This window comes from Lepidochelys kempii, chromosome 1 (genome assembly GCF_965140265.1).
Source record: "Lepidochelys kempii isolate rLepKem1 chromosome 1, rLepKem1.hap2, whole genome shotgun sequence".
Lineage (NCBI taxonomy): Eukaryota > Metazoa > Chordata > Testudines > Cheloniidae > Lepidochelys > Lepidochelys kempii.
Window position 1 is genome coordinate 240,844,625 of NC_133256.1, and position 17,065 is coordinate 240,861,689.

The window sequence follows — 17,065 nt, forward strand, 5'->3', positions numbered from 1 at the left end:
AGAAAATCCAAGTTACATTGGCAAAACTTCCACAGTAAACTCAATCAGACAATGGAGTGATCTCCTATAAGAAGCTGCTGACATACCATCACCATGTGTTTAAGGGATACCTGCATAAGGTTCAGAAACTGGTGTACAAGTTTCCAAAAATAAGTTAGAGGAACTCCTGTCCTTATATAAGGGTGGGTGCCTCTAGACAACACTTCCAGACCTAACCTCTCTCTATATATTATCACAGGCATGAGGGAGAGATGTGTACAATTTAGTAATGATAATTTCTCTCTCCTCTGCAGGAGGACTCATTGCACCAAGGGTTTATAGGAAGAGTAATATGGAAAACAGTATCAATAATTTGTGGTCATACAACCCTCTACAATGTTTCTAAAAAAAGATTTTCTATAAAATATGTGGCACAAACAGCTTATTCACTGGTGTGGTACGATACAAAGATTTTATTGGTACTCATTTGGGATGGTCTGTATAGTAATTGGCTTTACCATTGATGAATAATTCCACACACCAAATGCATGCCATTATAACCTTTGTACCAAACCACCCTACCATACAGTCTTTGCTTTGGAGCTACCCTTCATAGTTAAAAGTCCTTGCTTGATAGCCATATCTTTACAATGCAAGCCAAAGGGAATGTAATTAAATTGTTTAAACACTGTGTCTCCTAAACATAATAGACAGACTAACACAAAGAAATTAATAGCACCAATGCACATATGGTATGCAGAGAAAAACAAATGCTAATAACTACACAGATTACCAATCACAGACACAAAATGAGGGAACTATCTGGCAGTAATGGTTTATTTTTCTTGTAAAATATTATGATGAGCGTGGTATAAATACCTGGGTACCAACTAAACAGTTTTATATGGGATAGTGACACTCCAAATGCATTGTAGGCCCCTTCATGCATGGAAAAAACTATTAATTCTAATGAAAGGACTAATTCTCAGATTTTGAATGGGTCAGTAATAGAGATGAGTATATGAAAGCACAGGGAAAAGTTCTAATTAAATAAATGAATCAGTTGCTGGGGGCTCTGATTGAGGGCGCAGAATCTCCAGCTGGTAGGAGCAGAAGCCGCCAAAGCAGGGGCTGCTGCGCTAGGTGGGAAGGGGGTAAAACGGGGCTCGGACTAGACTACCCCTCTCAGATCCTCTGTGGACCCAGACCTGTGCAGGGGAGACTCTGGGGGCACTAGGGTCCAGTTGGTGCCTCCCCTCCCCCCTGTGGCGTTGGGGGCAGTCTGCAGAGCAGCCCACCACATACTCCAGCCAGCAGCCACAGGATGGCCCTTTTCCACCTTAGGACATTCCAGTGAACCTGCAGAAAGGGCTCTGCCTGTCCCTACGCTGTGCTGTTTGCACCAATGCTTCCCCTGACCCCCAGAGGTACATTTACACAGCCGAGGCAGCGAGCCTCTGAGCCTGAGGCGACAGGCTGGGGCTGCCGCGCTAAAATCAGCGGTGTAGAGAGAGGGTTTGGCCTTGAGCTCGGGCTCTGAAGCCCAGGAAAGGGGTGTCGGGAGCGTGAGCTGCAAGGTAAAAGCGCTGCCGACCCAGCTCTGCGTAGCGCGGTGGCGGCGCCCCCGGGCTGGGCAGCTACAGCCCCCACAGCGCCTCACCAGCCCCTCACCCCCACCTCTCGCCTCCGCGTTTAGCGGGTCCCCTCGTGGCCCTGACACGCGGCGCTCTCTGCGCACAGCCCCCAGGTCACGCGGCACGTGCATTCTGCCCCGGCCCCTCGTGACCCGAGGCAGACCGTTGGCGTTGCTCCCGCTCGCCCCCTTTTCCCACTTTAAAGACGAGCTTGAGTCTGTTTGGCACGGACGGTTGGCGCGCCCGCCCTCGTGCAGATTTGAGCCCTCTGATTGGCTGCCTGCCTCCCTCTTGCCCGCCTCCTCAGGCAGCGCAACCAATCACAGTGCGCGGTCTCTTTCTCTCTCCTTCCTCAGCCACCCGAAGGCAAAGGCACAGGAGGGGGAGGCGAGCTGGAGAGTCCCGCCGTCCCCGCAGCACTGGGGTCTGCAGAGGGTCAGGGGGAGAAGGGCCCCTGAAACAGTCCCCTCCCCAGCCTGGACGGGGGAGCAGAGATGAGGCTGGGGGGCTGAACCAGGGACCGAAGGGCGCCATTTACAGTGAGTGTGGGCCTAGAATGCTCCCCTCCCCCTCCCGAGCTTCCCCCTTCAGGTGCTGCCCCCCATCCACCGACCCCCCCCCCGCCCGCCAACTCCTCCCAGGAGCCCCTGCTTCCCCTTTCCTGCCCTTACCTTACCCCTCTCTGCTGGTGGGCCTCACCCTCGGGTGATGGGTCTGTCCCACGTGGCAGCTGCTCCCCAGCGCTGAGAGGAGCCGTTGTGGGTTTGGCCGTTGGCAGGCAAGGACCCAGCCTGTAACAGGTGACGCTCCCAGAGCAGGAACCAGCAGCCACGTAGGGTTGCCACCCATCCGGGTTTTACTTGGACAGTCTGGTTTTTGGCTTCTATGTCTGGGTGCCATTTAGGGCTGCCAGGTCCCCTTTTTGCAAACCAGGCACCTACATTGCACCCCTGAACCAAAAGCCCAGCTGTTACTGGAATGGGGGAGGCAACAGGTCATTAACCTGCACCAGCCCTTGCTTATCTGGGGCTGCCTCTTACCTGCAGGCAGGCTCCTTGAGAAGATCCGGGGACGGGGCCAGAGGAGTGAGTGACAGGGGTGGGGCCTCGGGGGGAAGAGGCAGGGTGAGAGCAAGGACTCAGAAGTCTGGTTACCATCAATTAGAAAGGTGGCAACTGTACAGCTGTGGACTCCTAGCCAATGGAGTGCTGTGGCCACAAGTTATGGGATTGCTGTGTGTGCGGGTACACATGTGCATAGCAAAACCCCAGCAAATGACAACTCTTGACTGGCAGCCACCAAGTGAGTAAAAATATCTCCCAGGCTAGTCAAAAACCAGCCAGAAAGCAACCCTTTTTTCCAGGTACCTACTTAAAAGTGGTTGGGACATGGCCCAGGTGATGTCCCTGGTTGTGTGGCCTATGAGAACTGGTGGACAGGATTGATTTGGGGGGAGGGGAGGCAGAATTAATTGCTGGGCACGGGGCAGGAGATATGGGAGCTAAGAGCTCCTGCACTAGAGTCCCCAAATCCCCTTACCTAATACATATGGGAGAGTAGGCAACATTGATTCTCCTCCCTCACAAAAATCAGGAAATTTTATTTTTAAGATTATATTGTGTTTTTGGTCTGTCTTTCGATTTTTGAGCTTCTCCCTCCATCCCTGCTCTGTGTGAGACAATTTCATGATTTTTGGGGGTCTGGCTCAGGTTTTTTGATCTGTTGAGTTTGGCAATACTGCAGTATTGTCTCACTTTCTTTTAATTCCCCTGTTGGACTGTCTTTGTCTGTCTATTTTCTCTTATAATATACTTAGATTGTATGCACTTTGGAACAGGGACTGTTTTTTTTTGTTTTGTGTTTGTTCAGCACCTAGCACACTGGGGTCCTGTGGCCCCAGGCACTTAGATCATACAAATAATAGTAATAATAATGACTGGAATCAAATCAGTATTTTAAAAGTACAGAATTTAAATTTAATGTTGTATATGTTCAATATTCTATATGACCAAGATCTTTGTAAGTGACTAGTGACTTTGGGTTCCCAACTTCAGATAACTTGATTTTCAGAAAGTGCTAAGCACCCACCCTTTAGATCCCTTTAAGAGGTTTCAAAAGTTGAGCACTCAAAATCACCAGTCATGTAAAAAATCTTGGCATTATATATTATACACATGTACACCTATAGAGGGCAAAAATCATGAGTGACTTAAAACCAATAGATTTAAAAATGGGTGTTTTTTATTTGTTTCTGATTTCAGAGCCTTTTGAGTTCACTCTGGTCATATTTTCAAGCTTGTTTCACAAACAAAGAGGGCCAGACATTAAATGAAAACCGAGATTCTCACATAATCTCATGGGTCCAGGAGCTAGGGCTTGAAGAAGAATGACAAATATCATAAAAATTGGCAACACTCTATTCGGCACCTTTCAGGATTTGGCCTATATACAGCACTTTTTACAAAAAAGTCACCATGTTATATGCCTATAAACATAGGGAAAGTGTACGTGATTCTGTGGGATGCTATATATTTTATTGCATGAAGTTGGGATGAATATATTGCTCATGAATGACAGACTTCAGTGAATGAAGTAAATATTCCCAAACAAGTGGCAAATAAAACTGTAGGGCATGTTGAAACACCATTATATTTTTAGGAGGAGAACCTCAGCTGGTGTACAAGGATGTAGCTTCTCTGAAGACAGTGGAGCTGCAGCTGCACCCATTTACATTGGGTGAGGATCTCACTCTTGATTTCTTATTATGTTTACTTGGTATGTCCCTTTTCTTTCTTTAAGTCTCCCTTGGCCTTTTCCTATTAGAAACACAATAATTAACTATGGAAGCACTGTCATGGATGTGGGCAGTGGTTAAGTATCCAAAATTATAGCAGTAAAGTCAGGTTTGCAGTTTTGTTTATATTCATTAATATTTTGTTGAATTACATTTTTGAATTACTAATTGAAATACATACCCAAACAATCAGTTATAGGCTAACTGAACAACGCTATAATAATACATTCTGCCATGACAAAATTGAAGATCTATTAATGTCATAGAATCATAGAATAGAATCATAGAATATCAGGGTTGGAAGGGACCCCAGAAGGTCATCTAGTCCAACCCCCTGCTCAAAGCAGGACCAATTCCCAGTTAAATCATCCCAGCCAGGGCTTTGTCAAGCCTGACCTTAAAAACCTCTAAGGAAGGAGATTCTACCACCTCCCTAGGTAACGCATTCCAGTGTTTCACCACCCTCTTAGTGAAAAAGTTTTTCCTAATATCCAATCTAAACCTCCCCCACTGCAACTTGAGACCATTACTCCTCGTTCTGTCATCTGCTACCATTGAGAACAGTCTAGAGCCATCCTCTTTGGAACCCCCTTTCAGGTAGTTGAAAGCAGCTATCAAATCCCCCCTCATTCTTCTCTTCTGCAGGCTAAACAATCCCAGCTCCCTCAGCCTCTCCTCATAACTCATGTGTTCCAGTCCCCTAATCATTTTTGTTGCCCTTCGCTGGACTCTCTCCAATTTATCCACATCCTTCTTGAAGTGTGGGGCCCAAAACTGGACACAGTACTCCAGATGAGGCCTCACCAATGTCGAATAGAGGGGAACGATCACGTCCCTCGATCTGCTCGCTATGCCCCTACTTATACATCCCAAAATGCCATTGGCCTTCTTGGCAACAAGGGCACACTGCTGACTCATATCCAGCTTCTCGTCCACTGTCACCCCTAGGTCCTTTTCTGCAGAACTGCTGCCTAGCCATTCGGTCCCTAGTCTGTAGCTGTGCATTGGGTTCTTCCGTCCTAAGTGCAGGACCCTGCACTTATCCTTATTGAACCTCATCAGATTCCTTTTGGCCCAATCTTCCAATTGGTCTAGGTCCTTCTGTATCCTATCCCTCCCCTCCAGCGTATCTACCACTCCTCCCAGTTTAGTATCATCCGCAAATTTGCTGAGAGTGCAATCCACACCATCCTCCAGATCATTTATGAAGATATTGAATAAAACCGGCCCCAGGACCGACCCTTGGGGCACTCCACTTGATACCGGCTGCCAACTAGACATGGAGCCATTGATCACTACCCGTTGAGCCCGACAATTTAGCCAGCTTTCTACCCACCTTACAGTGCATTCATCCAGCCCATACTTCCTTAACTTGCTGACAAGAATACTATGGGAGACCGTGTCAAAAGCTTTGCTAAAGTCAAGAAACAATACATCCACTGCTTTCCCTTCATCCACAGAACCAGTAATCTCATCATAAAAGGCGATTAGATTAGTCAGGCATGACCTTCCCTTGGTGAATCCATGCTGGCTGTTCCTGATCACTTTCCTCTCATGCAAGTGCTTCAGGATTGATTCTTTGAGGACCTGCTCCATGTCATGCTTGAACATGCCCAGATATCATGCTTAAAGCTGTAACATGAGTATATGAAATATTTTAGTACTGAATAAGGGATTGTAACAACAAAACAGAAAATGGGGAAAGTTAGCATCATTCTTCTCCCACCCCTGTCGCTACTTCGTTACATGCAAACACAGACAAAGAGAAGATGAGATCAGAGTTACCTCAGATGACCTGTTATTTGCTATATGGATTTAAGATTAATTTTCAAATGAGGTGGTAGTCCTTCATTTTGTCACTTAACACAGAGGAAACCTTTGCTTTGCCTATATCAAGTAGCATATTAACCTACTCCATTTCATGTACATAAATATTTGTATTGCCTGTGTTCTCAAGAATCATCTCTTTCTCCATTTGTGACTGTACTGAATTAGGTCCCCAAAAAGGTAAGGGTGAATATAGTCCATTAAATATCCTCCTTGAGACAACATCCCTAGCTGGGATTACCACCAGGTTGTGTGGACTAATGTTGCATTATGTGCATTACACCTCTGACATCTATTATCTGGCAAAATGCTTATACCATGTAACCCGGTGGGGATCCAGCAGGCTCCGTAGTCCAGAAGCCCTTTTCACACCTGGACATTCCTTTATGTGTAATTATTAGAGTATGTAGGTGTGTGATTGTGCTCACAAGACAGATAGTCAGACATGTCCTTATTTACACCCACAAATAATTATGGGTGGAAAAAAATCGAGGCTGTTTTTTAAAAACATTTAAAAAATCATGTTTGTATAATGTAAGCAATAGGAGTTGCTGGGTGCTTAGTACTTCAGGGTACGTCTACAGTACAAAATTATTTCGAAATTATTCTATTTGAATTTTTGGAAGTGATTTTATACATTTGGTCTTGTGTGTACCCACTAAAGCATGTGAATTCAGCGGAGTGCATCCACAGTACTGAGGCTAGCATCAAATGTCAGAGTGGTGCACTGTGGGTAGCTATTCCACAGTTCCCACAGTCCCTGCCACCCATTGAAATTCTAGATTAAGCTCTCAGTGCATGATGGGGCAAAAACATTCTCGTGGGTGTTTCTGGGTGTGTGTCGTCAGTCGCTCCTCTCTCCGTGAAAGCTACGGCAGACAGTTGTTTCACGCCTTTTTGGCGTGCAGATGCCATACTGCTTTCAGCAGACGGTGCAGTATGGTGCACCACTTCTCTCCTGGTGCTATGAATCCACCTTGTATTTCCTCTCGTCTTTCTATGTAATCTCTATAAGTATCTACTCTTTCTCTTCCTCATCGACCGCTTCTGCCGCCAACTCTGCTTGGTCATCGTGAACCGAGCAGCACAGCTCCCGCCGCCAACTCTGCTCTCCTGCTCTTGCCGTGCTACTGAGCTTCTCCATGTTGTCTGTCCTGGGCTCCCGCCTCCGTGAAAGTTACAGAAGACAACCATTTCATGCCTTTTTTCGGCTATTGTGAACCGAACAGCACCTCTTCCGCTGCCTCTCTGCTCTCCTATGTTTCGCACCCTTTTTCCAGGATTACCCATGCAGGCGCCATAGCGCGGCAAGCATGGAGCTCGTTCAGATCTCTGCTGCAGTTTTGACTATTGTAAATACCTCGTGCATTGTGCAGCAGTATGTGCAATGCCTGCAAAACCGGGTGAAGAAGCGACAACAGTGCGATCGCTATACTGATGAGGACATGGACACAGATGTTCCTAGAAGCACGGCATGTGGCGATTGGGAGATCATGGTGGTGTTGGGCCAGGTTCATGCTGTGGAACGCCGATTCTGGGCCCGGGAAACAAGCACAGATTGGTGGGACTGCATGGTGTTGCAGGTATGGGATGATTCCCAGTGGCTGCGAAACTGTGGTATGTGTAGGGCCACTTCCATGGAACATTGTGACTTGCTGTCCCCTGCCCTGAAGTGCAAAGACACCAAAATGAGAGCAGCCCTCACAGTTGAGAAGCGAGTGGCCATAGCCTTGTGGAAGCTTGCAACGCCCGACAGCTACCGGTCAGTTGGGAATCAGTTTGGAGTGGGCAAATCTACTGTGGGGGCTGCTGTGCTGCAAGTAGCCAACGCAATCATTGACCAGCTGCTATCAAGGGTAGTGACTTTGGGAAATGTACAGACCATTGTGGATGGCTTTAATGCGTTGGGGTTACCTAACTGCGGCGTGGCGATAGAGGGAACTCATATCCTTATCTTGGCCCCGGAATACAAGGGTGGCCAGTACGTAAACCACAAGGGTACTTTTCCATGGTGCTGCAAGCACTAGTGGATCACAAGGGACGGTTCACTGACATCAGCGTGGGATGACCAGGAAAGGTGCATGACACTCGCATCTTCAGGAACTCTGGTCTATTTGAACAGCTGCAGGAAGGGACTTACTTCCAGATCAGAAAATTACTATTGGGGATGTTGAAATGCCTATAGTTATCCTCAGGGACCCAGCCTACCCCTTAATGCTATGGCTCATGAAGCCGTACACAGGCACCTTGGACAGTAGTAAGGAGCAGTTCAACTATAGGCTGAGCAAGTGCAGAATGGTGGTAGAATGTGCTTTTGGACATTTGAAAGCTCGCTGACGCAGTTTATTGACTTGGTTAGATCTCAGCACAACCAGTATTCCAATTGTAATTGCTGCTTGATGTGTGCTCCACAATATCTGTGAGAGTAAGGGGGAGATGTTTATGGCAGGGTGGAAGGTTGAGGCAACTTGCCTGGCAGCCAATTTTCCACAGCCAAACAACAGGGTGATTAGAAGAGTGCAGCAGGGCGAGCTGCGCATCAGAGAAGCTTTGAAAGCCAGTTTCATGATTGGCCAGGGTATGGTGTGACAGTTGTGTTTGTTTCTCTTGAAGTTACCCGCCCCTATATATATGAAAGGAAATAAAGTCACAATTGTTTAAAAACTGTTCTTTATTATTTGTTGCACAACACATTGAGAGAAATCAGAAGGTAGACCTGGGGAGGGGAGGGTATTGGGCTAGAGGGGTGGAGGAGGAGGGAAGGACAAGTCCAGAAACCAAATCAAAATTTTGGATGTGCCAGCTTTCTGCTGCTTGTGCAATCCTCTGGGGTTGAGTGTGTGGGTCCCCGCAACTTCCCTCTGCCCCCGTGTTCTTGGGCATCTGGGGGAGGAGGGAGAGCGGTTATACAGGGGCTGCAGCAACAGTCTGTGGTCTTGTTGCCTTTCTCGCATTAGATCCACCATACAGTGGAGCATGTCAGTTTGCTCCCCCATGAGCGTGACCATAGCAGCCTACCTGCTCTCATCACGCGCGTCCCTTCTCTCTTCTTGTTCATTTAACGCTTTACGGGACTCTGCAATTGTTTGCCTCCACACATTCAGCTAGGCCCTATCAGTGCGGGAGGACTGCATGAGCTCGGCGAACATGTCGTCCCAAGTTCATTTTTTCCACCTTCTAATCTGGACCAGCCTCAGGGATGGGGTAGACAGGGGCCGCGTTGAAACATTGCACCTGCAGGAGGAGAAAAATGGAGGGTAGTATTTTAAAAGATACATTTTAAAGAACAAAGGGGACACTCTTTTTCAGTGAAACAGGCAATTCATAGTACACAGCACATGTTCTTTCTGTACAAGGTCGCATTTTGCCTCTTAAACTGAAGTGCCTGCCACTTTGGTGTGAGTAAGCCATGACACGTGTCCGGGCAACAGAATTCAAGTTGCAGGCAGCCATGGTAAGCCCTAGGGGCACACAGGGTTCTGCTTCTTCCGCATTCATTTCAATGCTTTCAAACTGCCGGGCCCCCTTTCCCATAGCAAGCAATTCCTGGTGGGTTTGCCATATAAAAGGAGAGCCTGCAGGCCCTCTGGGATGATCGCTTCATACAACACCCTCTTCCCCCCCCCCCAGCCTGCACCCATCACATGGCTCCAAGGAGGCTCTGAGCAGGGATGAGTTTAGCTTTAAACTAAACACGAACAGCCCAGCGCAGCTGGGTTTCACCCCACCCCCCACTGCGTGGCTCCGATCAGGCTCTCACTCACCAGAAGTGCCTTCTCCAGGGTCATGGTCTGGGAGTCCGCCTTGGGAGTGGGGGGAGGCTGTTGGCTCCAACGATAAGACTAGTTCCTGGCTAGGGGGGAAAATGGATTCCCTACTTGCCGCCCGTGCACTGTCCTCCTCCTCCTCTTCGTCCTCCAATAACTCATCCTCCTCGCTCCGTGCAACTCTCCCCTTGCCAGGTGTCAACAGACAGTGGTGGGGTAGTGGTGGCATCACTCCCCATAATTGGATGCAGCTCACGGTAGAAGTGGCATGTATGGAACTGTGACCCAGAGCACCCGTTCGCCTCCCTGGCTTTTTGGTACGCTTGCCTGAGCTTGATTTTTGTACGACATTGCTTTGTGTCCCTGGAGTAGCCTCTTTCCGTCCTGGCCCTGAAGACTTTAGCGTACATATTTGCGTTTCTTTTTTTGGAATGTTGTGCTGCCATAACAGATTCATCTCCTCAACATGCAGTGAGATCCAGTATCTTCCGTTTGGATCATGCTGGAGCTCATCTGCAAATCCGGGACTGCGTGGTCTCTTGTGGTGGTGGACTCTGCATGGTCGCCTGTGATGGTGGACTGTGCTGATGGTGACCAAACAGGAAATTAAATTCAAAAGTTCCTAGGGCTTTTACTGCCTACCTGGCTAGTGCATTGGAGTTGAGAGCGTTGTCCACAGCGGTCACAAGGGAGCATTCTGGGATAGCTCCCGGAGGCCAATAATGTCGAATTGCGTCCACATACCTGAAACCTGGAACTGCGATCTCAATTTTAGCGTTACTCCACTTGCCGAGGTGGAGTACAGAAATCGGATTAAAGAGCCCTTTAAATTGAAAAAAACGGTTTGGTCATGTGGACGGAATCAGTTTTATTTTGAATTAACTCGGCTAATTCCGAAATAACCGCGTACTGTAGACCAGGAGTCTAACATTAGACTCTTAGTTTTGAAAATCTTGGCCATAGTAATGAAGTAGTAGTAATTACAGCAGATGACTGTGAACAGAGAATTCTTTTTAAGGGGATAAATTCATCTCCACAGAGAAAGTTAGCGTAGTTTCCATTTACTGATAGCCTTTGAATCTTGTTGATCAGTGGAAAGAAGTTCTCCACAACAATATGTTATAGATCAGCAGGTATTATTTATCCCATTTGCCATACAATTCTCCATTGTGGGAATCAACTTTTGTGTATAGAATCCAGATAACAGCATGACTTCCAGTTTATCCTAAATTAAATCCCCAGAAGCCAGAGCATCTTTAAAAGATAGGGACTAGACACTCAGGTTAGACAAGGTAAGCAAAAACATCATGTGCACAAAGCCAAAGATTCTGCACAATCCTATTAACACTTTTGCTGTTCACTTAATTTTATATCATAATTGCTAAAAGTGCTACAGCTAAGAAATGAGAAGAGAGGCCATCATGTCCAAGTACCTTTTCTAAAACTGAAAGGGGCATGAACACATACTGTTGGTTAAGAACGATTCAAATAGATTGATGTTTAAGAGATTCACCCAAGAAATAAATTCCTCCTGAAAGCCCAAAGCTGGCAGATCATGGAACAGAAAAGGCCATCCAATATTGTTGAACCCTTTTTCCGCATCACATCGAGTGAAAAAGCAGAAACCGGGATATCAGATTTTTGTTCTTCAAAAGGATAACGAGTAATCCACCCACACCATCCACTGAGTATTAAGCTTTAATCAAACAAATCTGCTACAAATCAGTAGGATAAAGTGAAATCCAATCCTAGAGCCCAATATTTGGCCAGAATTTTACAATCAGTATTGATTAAAGACAACACTGGCCTTTATCCATGACAAGCAAACACAAAGCTTCATTTTTAAAGGATAACAGATAGAGCAAGATTTTTTTCCAGACCCAATAAAATTGTCTCTATTTGGTGTCACCTGAAGGTATCTAAAATGAGGTTTGATGCCCTATTAGGCAATAGCTTATAATACTTAGGTGGGAATCTGTTTGGGACAGGTAACTTGCCAGTTTTTTTATGTGCATGTTTGATCCCCATCCACTGCAAGAGATGCATAAAGGGCCTGACTCTCCTGAGCTGAGTACCGCACCTTTCTTTGGCTGTGGTACGCCATAGCCCTGTAGAGTTTCCAAGTTTCTCAAGCTCCCTCTGGCTGCAGCTGCACCCTGACTTCCTGAGTAAATAGTTATACATGGTTATCTCCACAGCTAGGATAGAGTAAATAAAACTAAAGCCAAAATACACTAATCTACAGCAATAAGGGTATCAGCATAAAGTATCCCTAATTTCAAAAGTGGCAATGGTTCAAGATATCCAAAATAATTTTGTAGTTTGTTTCCTTATATTTTAATGATTGAATAAAAATAACCAACACTATGAAAATACTAGACCATACAAAAACTATGTGAATCAAATTGCATGGTGACATTTCAGACGCATGATATGCCCAAGTTAAACCTGCATGAATAACTTCTACCGCTGTTGCATACAGTCCTTAATCATATGTATCACAATTCCTCTACATCCTTACATATCCTTGTGTAGCACTTTGGATGCCAGCATACATATCCACAGTATGTATGCATGGGAGGATTAATATGCTCCCTGAAAAGGTTCTGGCTGAAAAAGAGAGCTAATTTTCTAGTCAATAAGGAGAAATGGAGGAGATGCACCAGTGTATTAGTACCAGATTGGCGCTTCCTGGTTTTGTTTTTTTTTTAAAGTGACTTCGTGACAGATCTCAGACTGTCAGATCTCAGACAATCTATGTTGGACCCTGTGTTTGCTGCCCCATCAAGGTTAATGTTTAACCGCTTAAGGAGACAGGATTCTTAACAACTACCTGACGATTTCAATTATCAAAGCCACTAGGTGTAACTGGGTGTAATTAAAGTTCAAAGTACTCAGTGCACTGGGCAGTGTCAGTATGTATGGGGCTCAGCACTGGCCACTGTAATCTTGAGAGAGGCCTGTGTTCAGCACAGGAGTGGAGGTGGAAGGAGAGGTATACTCCAGGGCACTATTCAATCATAGATGTTTTATTGCTTTAGCCATCCTGCTCAAGTGTTTTGTATAGAAGGGCCAGATACCTCTGTCAAGGGCAGTAGCTAAGCATGTTAAACAAAAAACAAACCGCAGGCTTGGTTGGGCTCAGGATTAGGTATGTGAAAGGCATTAAATTACAGTGTCTGCAAAATGATTGCATTGGAGTCCTACAGCACAGCCCCTGGAACCAAAGGAGTTTTATAGACAGATTAAAGGAAGAATGACTGAAAGGATAGAAGGGTTTGAACCAAACTTCGTTCTGGATCTGAATGAACTTTTTATAAAGGGCTAGACCAAAACCCCAGCTCCAGGGCAGGCTTGCAGCTTGAAGTCTGAGCCTTCCTAGGTAGTCAGATCTGTCTCAATTTAGAAACAGCTGTGGGCTGGGTATTTCAGATATGAACCCAGGTCAGGGATTTCATTGAGACTGAACTCTACTTGAAGGCAGTACATGGGTAGAGCCCTGCGATACAACTTTATATCCATGGATGCAGATATCTGTGGCTATAAATCGGTATCTGCGGAGGTGCAGGGCTCCACTGGGTACCTCAGTGGCGAAAGGAGCGTCCGGTGAGCCTGGTGCCTGCCCAGTGGGCAGGGTTGGGGGCCTTGTATCTGTGCAGGGCTCTATACGTGGGAGAACAGAGGAGCTGATCCTGCGAACACATACCTGTGCTTTTAGTCCCTCCTTCCAGAGCAGTCCCATGATTTCAATGTGATTAGTCATGTGAGGAAACATTTGCAGCACCAGCCACTTAGGGCCTCATCCAAAGCCCACTGAAGTCAGCTGAAATATTCCTATTGATTTCAGTGGGGTTTGAATCAGGCTGTGTGTGTAGATCTTGGATGTTAATGCTGGATTGAGACAATTGATTATAGGCCCTGGAATGGAATATTAGCAGTCTAGGGAAAAGTGTATCTCACCGTAGAGTCAGCATCTATGTATAATTCCTTATTTGAAGAAATTAATGTTTGTGGGTGCAGTGACTAACTTTTGGGAGAACAAAACATATACATCTTGTGCCCTGAATGAGACAGGGGTCCTGTGGGGAAGAAAAAAAAGTTAGAATGTAATTAAAGACTGTATCATACATACGTGCACAGGAGGGTGTTAGGGGGCAAATTAAAGGTATACAAATAACCTAAATTCTGGCATTTCCTAACTTTTGAGTGTTTGATTCTGCAATCTTAACATTATTTTAATGTAGCTTTTAAAATGCCATTATGTATTATATAAAAATATCGCGATACATAAGTGTGTGTGTATACACAGGCGCCAACTCCTTGGGTGCTTCAGGGCTGGAGAACCCGCAGAAAAAAATTACACTGGCAGCCTGTTCCCACCCCTCAGTGCCTCCCGCCTGCTGGCGGCCCTGCTGATCAACTCCTCCCCCTTGCTCCCAGTGCCTCCCGCTTGTTGCGAACAGCTGTTCCATGGCTTGCAGGAGGCACTGGGGGGAGGAAGAGCAGGAAGGGGGTGGAACTGGGCAGGAAGGGAAAAGGTGGGGTGGGAGTGGGGTAGGGGTGGAGGTGGGGGGCGGTGCCCTGGGCAGAGTAGGGGTTGAGCACAGTGCCTGTTTGGACGGATATAATATACTGAAAAAAAAATATATATTTTCAATACATAGCACTACAAGAAAATAGCTTACTCAAAGTTAAAAACAGTCTGTGTTGTATAATAGCATTTAAATGGGTTCCTGTAAATCCCCAAACTTGTGCCTCCCCAGAATAACACACAGTTACAGAAAATGAAAGATTTGTTCAAATTGGAAGATCTTTTCTGGAGAGGTTTTTTGGGTCAGAGCAGCAACTTGCCCCTTTTCTAAAGAAATCAAATGTCTTACTTATACTTTCTCAGGGGCTGGTTCTGTAGACACTACACTTGCAGAATTCCTATTAAAATAAATGATAGTTTTATTCAAAGTGGTTGTAAGTTCTGATCCTTAAAAGTTGGTCTAGTTAATGACTAATTGAAAGCAGTTTTAATATTTCTGATGGTTAAACACTAGCTACTGATCATTTATTTACCACCATCCATATCTTAAGTAAACCCCAATATCAGCTGCTGCACCCTAGAGCTTCACACCCCATCAGTTACAACAGGTGTTTGGTATACTGGAAGAAGTCCTTTGGGCTTATCTAGTATAAAGGGAAATTGGTAATCTAAACTATTTTTATTAAATGTCTCTTTTCCCAGTAAGACGCTAACATGGGTTCAACACTGTTTCTGTGATTCCCAGATCTACCATTTTACAAACCATGTTCTATTCTAGAGTACATGATTTTAAACTGGAGAGACCTGGATTACATTGACTAGGAAAATGGTATTGGAAAAACTAGTAACACCTTGCAGGGAAGAACCATATTTAAACATGATTCTGGCTAACACTGAGCCTTTATACACACACTTTTATATAGGGCTCTAAAATACTAGTATATGTGGAAAGGGGCCTCTACTGTAACCTGCGTTTGAAATATATTGTAAGAAGGAGTAAGAAAAAGTTTAAGCTTCTTTGATCACTGGGTTGAGCATTCTAAAGTATCTCGCCTTTTCACTTAAGTCTTGCTTGTTTTTTTTAATCACAATAACAGCAGTAAACACAAAATCTTATTCAGGATGCCTTGTACTGTTTTACTGCACAACACATAAAATGTAACCCAATAACGAGCATGAACAATGTTGTTATTATGGGCCATCCAAAACATAAGGCAGACTGCAGGGATACAGGAGTTCAACATACCAACTAGAGAGTGTGTGCATTAGCTCAGTTGTACTCTGGCAATTAATGGCTCCTGTCTGCTTGAAGATGTACTCTCACAGTGACTTTCAATTGTCCTAGTGTTTGAAAAGACATATTCAGAAATAGCACTTGCATTATTTTCAAGCTTACAGATATCTCGTTTTACAGAGATTGGTTAAATTTAATGCATGTGATTTCATTCAGCTGATCCAGACTCCAACATGAGGCACAGCCTTGCCTGACTGAAGCTGTGAGTTTCTCTTTTCAACCCAAGACACTAAAGTGAGCATAAAACAGATTTAGGTCATGTGACCATGTTTACACTGACTGGGGATCAAAGCTGCTGTGATTGATTCAGCGGGGGTCAATTTAGCGGGTCTAGAAGTGAAGACCCACTAAATTGACCGCAGAGCACACTCCGGTCGAGGTACTCCACCGGAATGAGAGAAATAAGGTAAGTTGACGGAAGAGTGTCTCCCGTTGACGCAGCACGGTGTAGACACTGCAGTAAGTTGACCTAAGTTACACTACTCCAGCTACGTGAATAATATAGCTGGAGTTGATGTAACTTAGGTCGACTTACCCTGGTAGTGTACACAGGGCCTTAGAATCAAAAGGCTGCTGGACTATTCATTACGGAGAGTACTTGAAACCCCTAATCTCTAGGTATTCTTTTTCCACACTGTCTGTGTTGTGTTTGACAACCAAGTGACTGAAATCCAATTGGTAAAGGAAGTGGAACTACCAGGCCCACAGAGAAAGTCACCATCATAGAAACAATAATTCAGGATCTTATGGGCCTCTTGAAGAGATGACCAATCAACAGAAAGAAGCAGGCACAGAACCAGAAAAAAACTCGTGGAAAAATCTGCAGTGTAGATGGATAAAAGCAGAAAGCAACATTCTTCCAAAGAAAAATTCATCAGAAGCAGTGTTCTGTCACTTTGGTGAGGAACATCCTCCTCAAAGTGAGAGCATAGGTAGGAATGATCTGGTGAGAGGCATTTAAAAGGGATATTTCATCCCCATGGGGACCCACAGTTGCAGCTATGGGTAATTCTCTTTAGAAAGGTTATAAACTCCAGAAAAATGAGGATTTCTGAAGGCAGTGATGAAACAGTCACAGGCAGAAATTGCTTGTGCCCATAACATGCTGCTGGAAATAGGACACTCGGTAGAACCCACTTTTTCCGTTCTGTGAGGCCTGGCATAGATCACTTTGTGGGACCTAGCACCATTTTCATGTTGTTGGGTATCTGATGCCTTGGGGATAGAGCTTTAATTTAG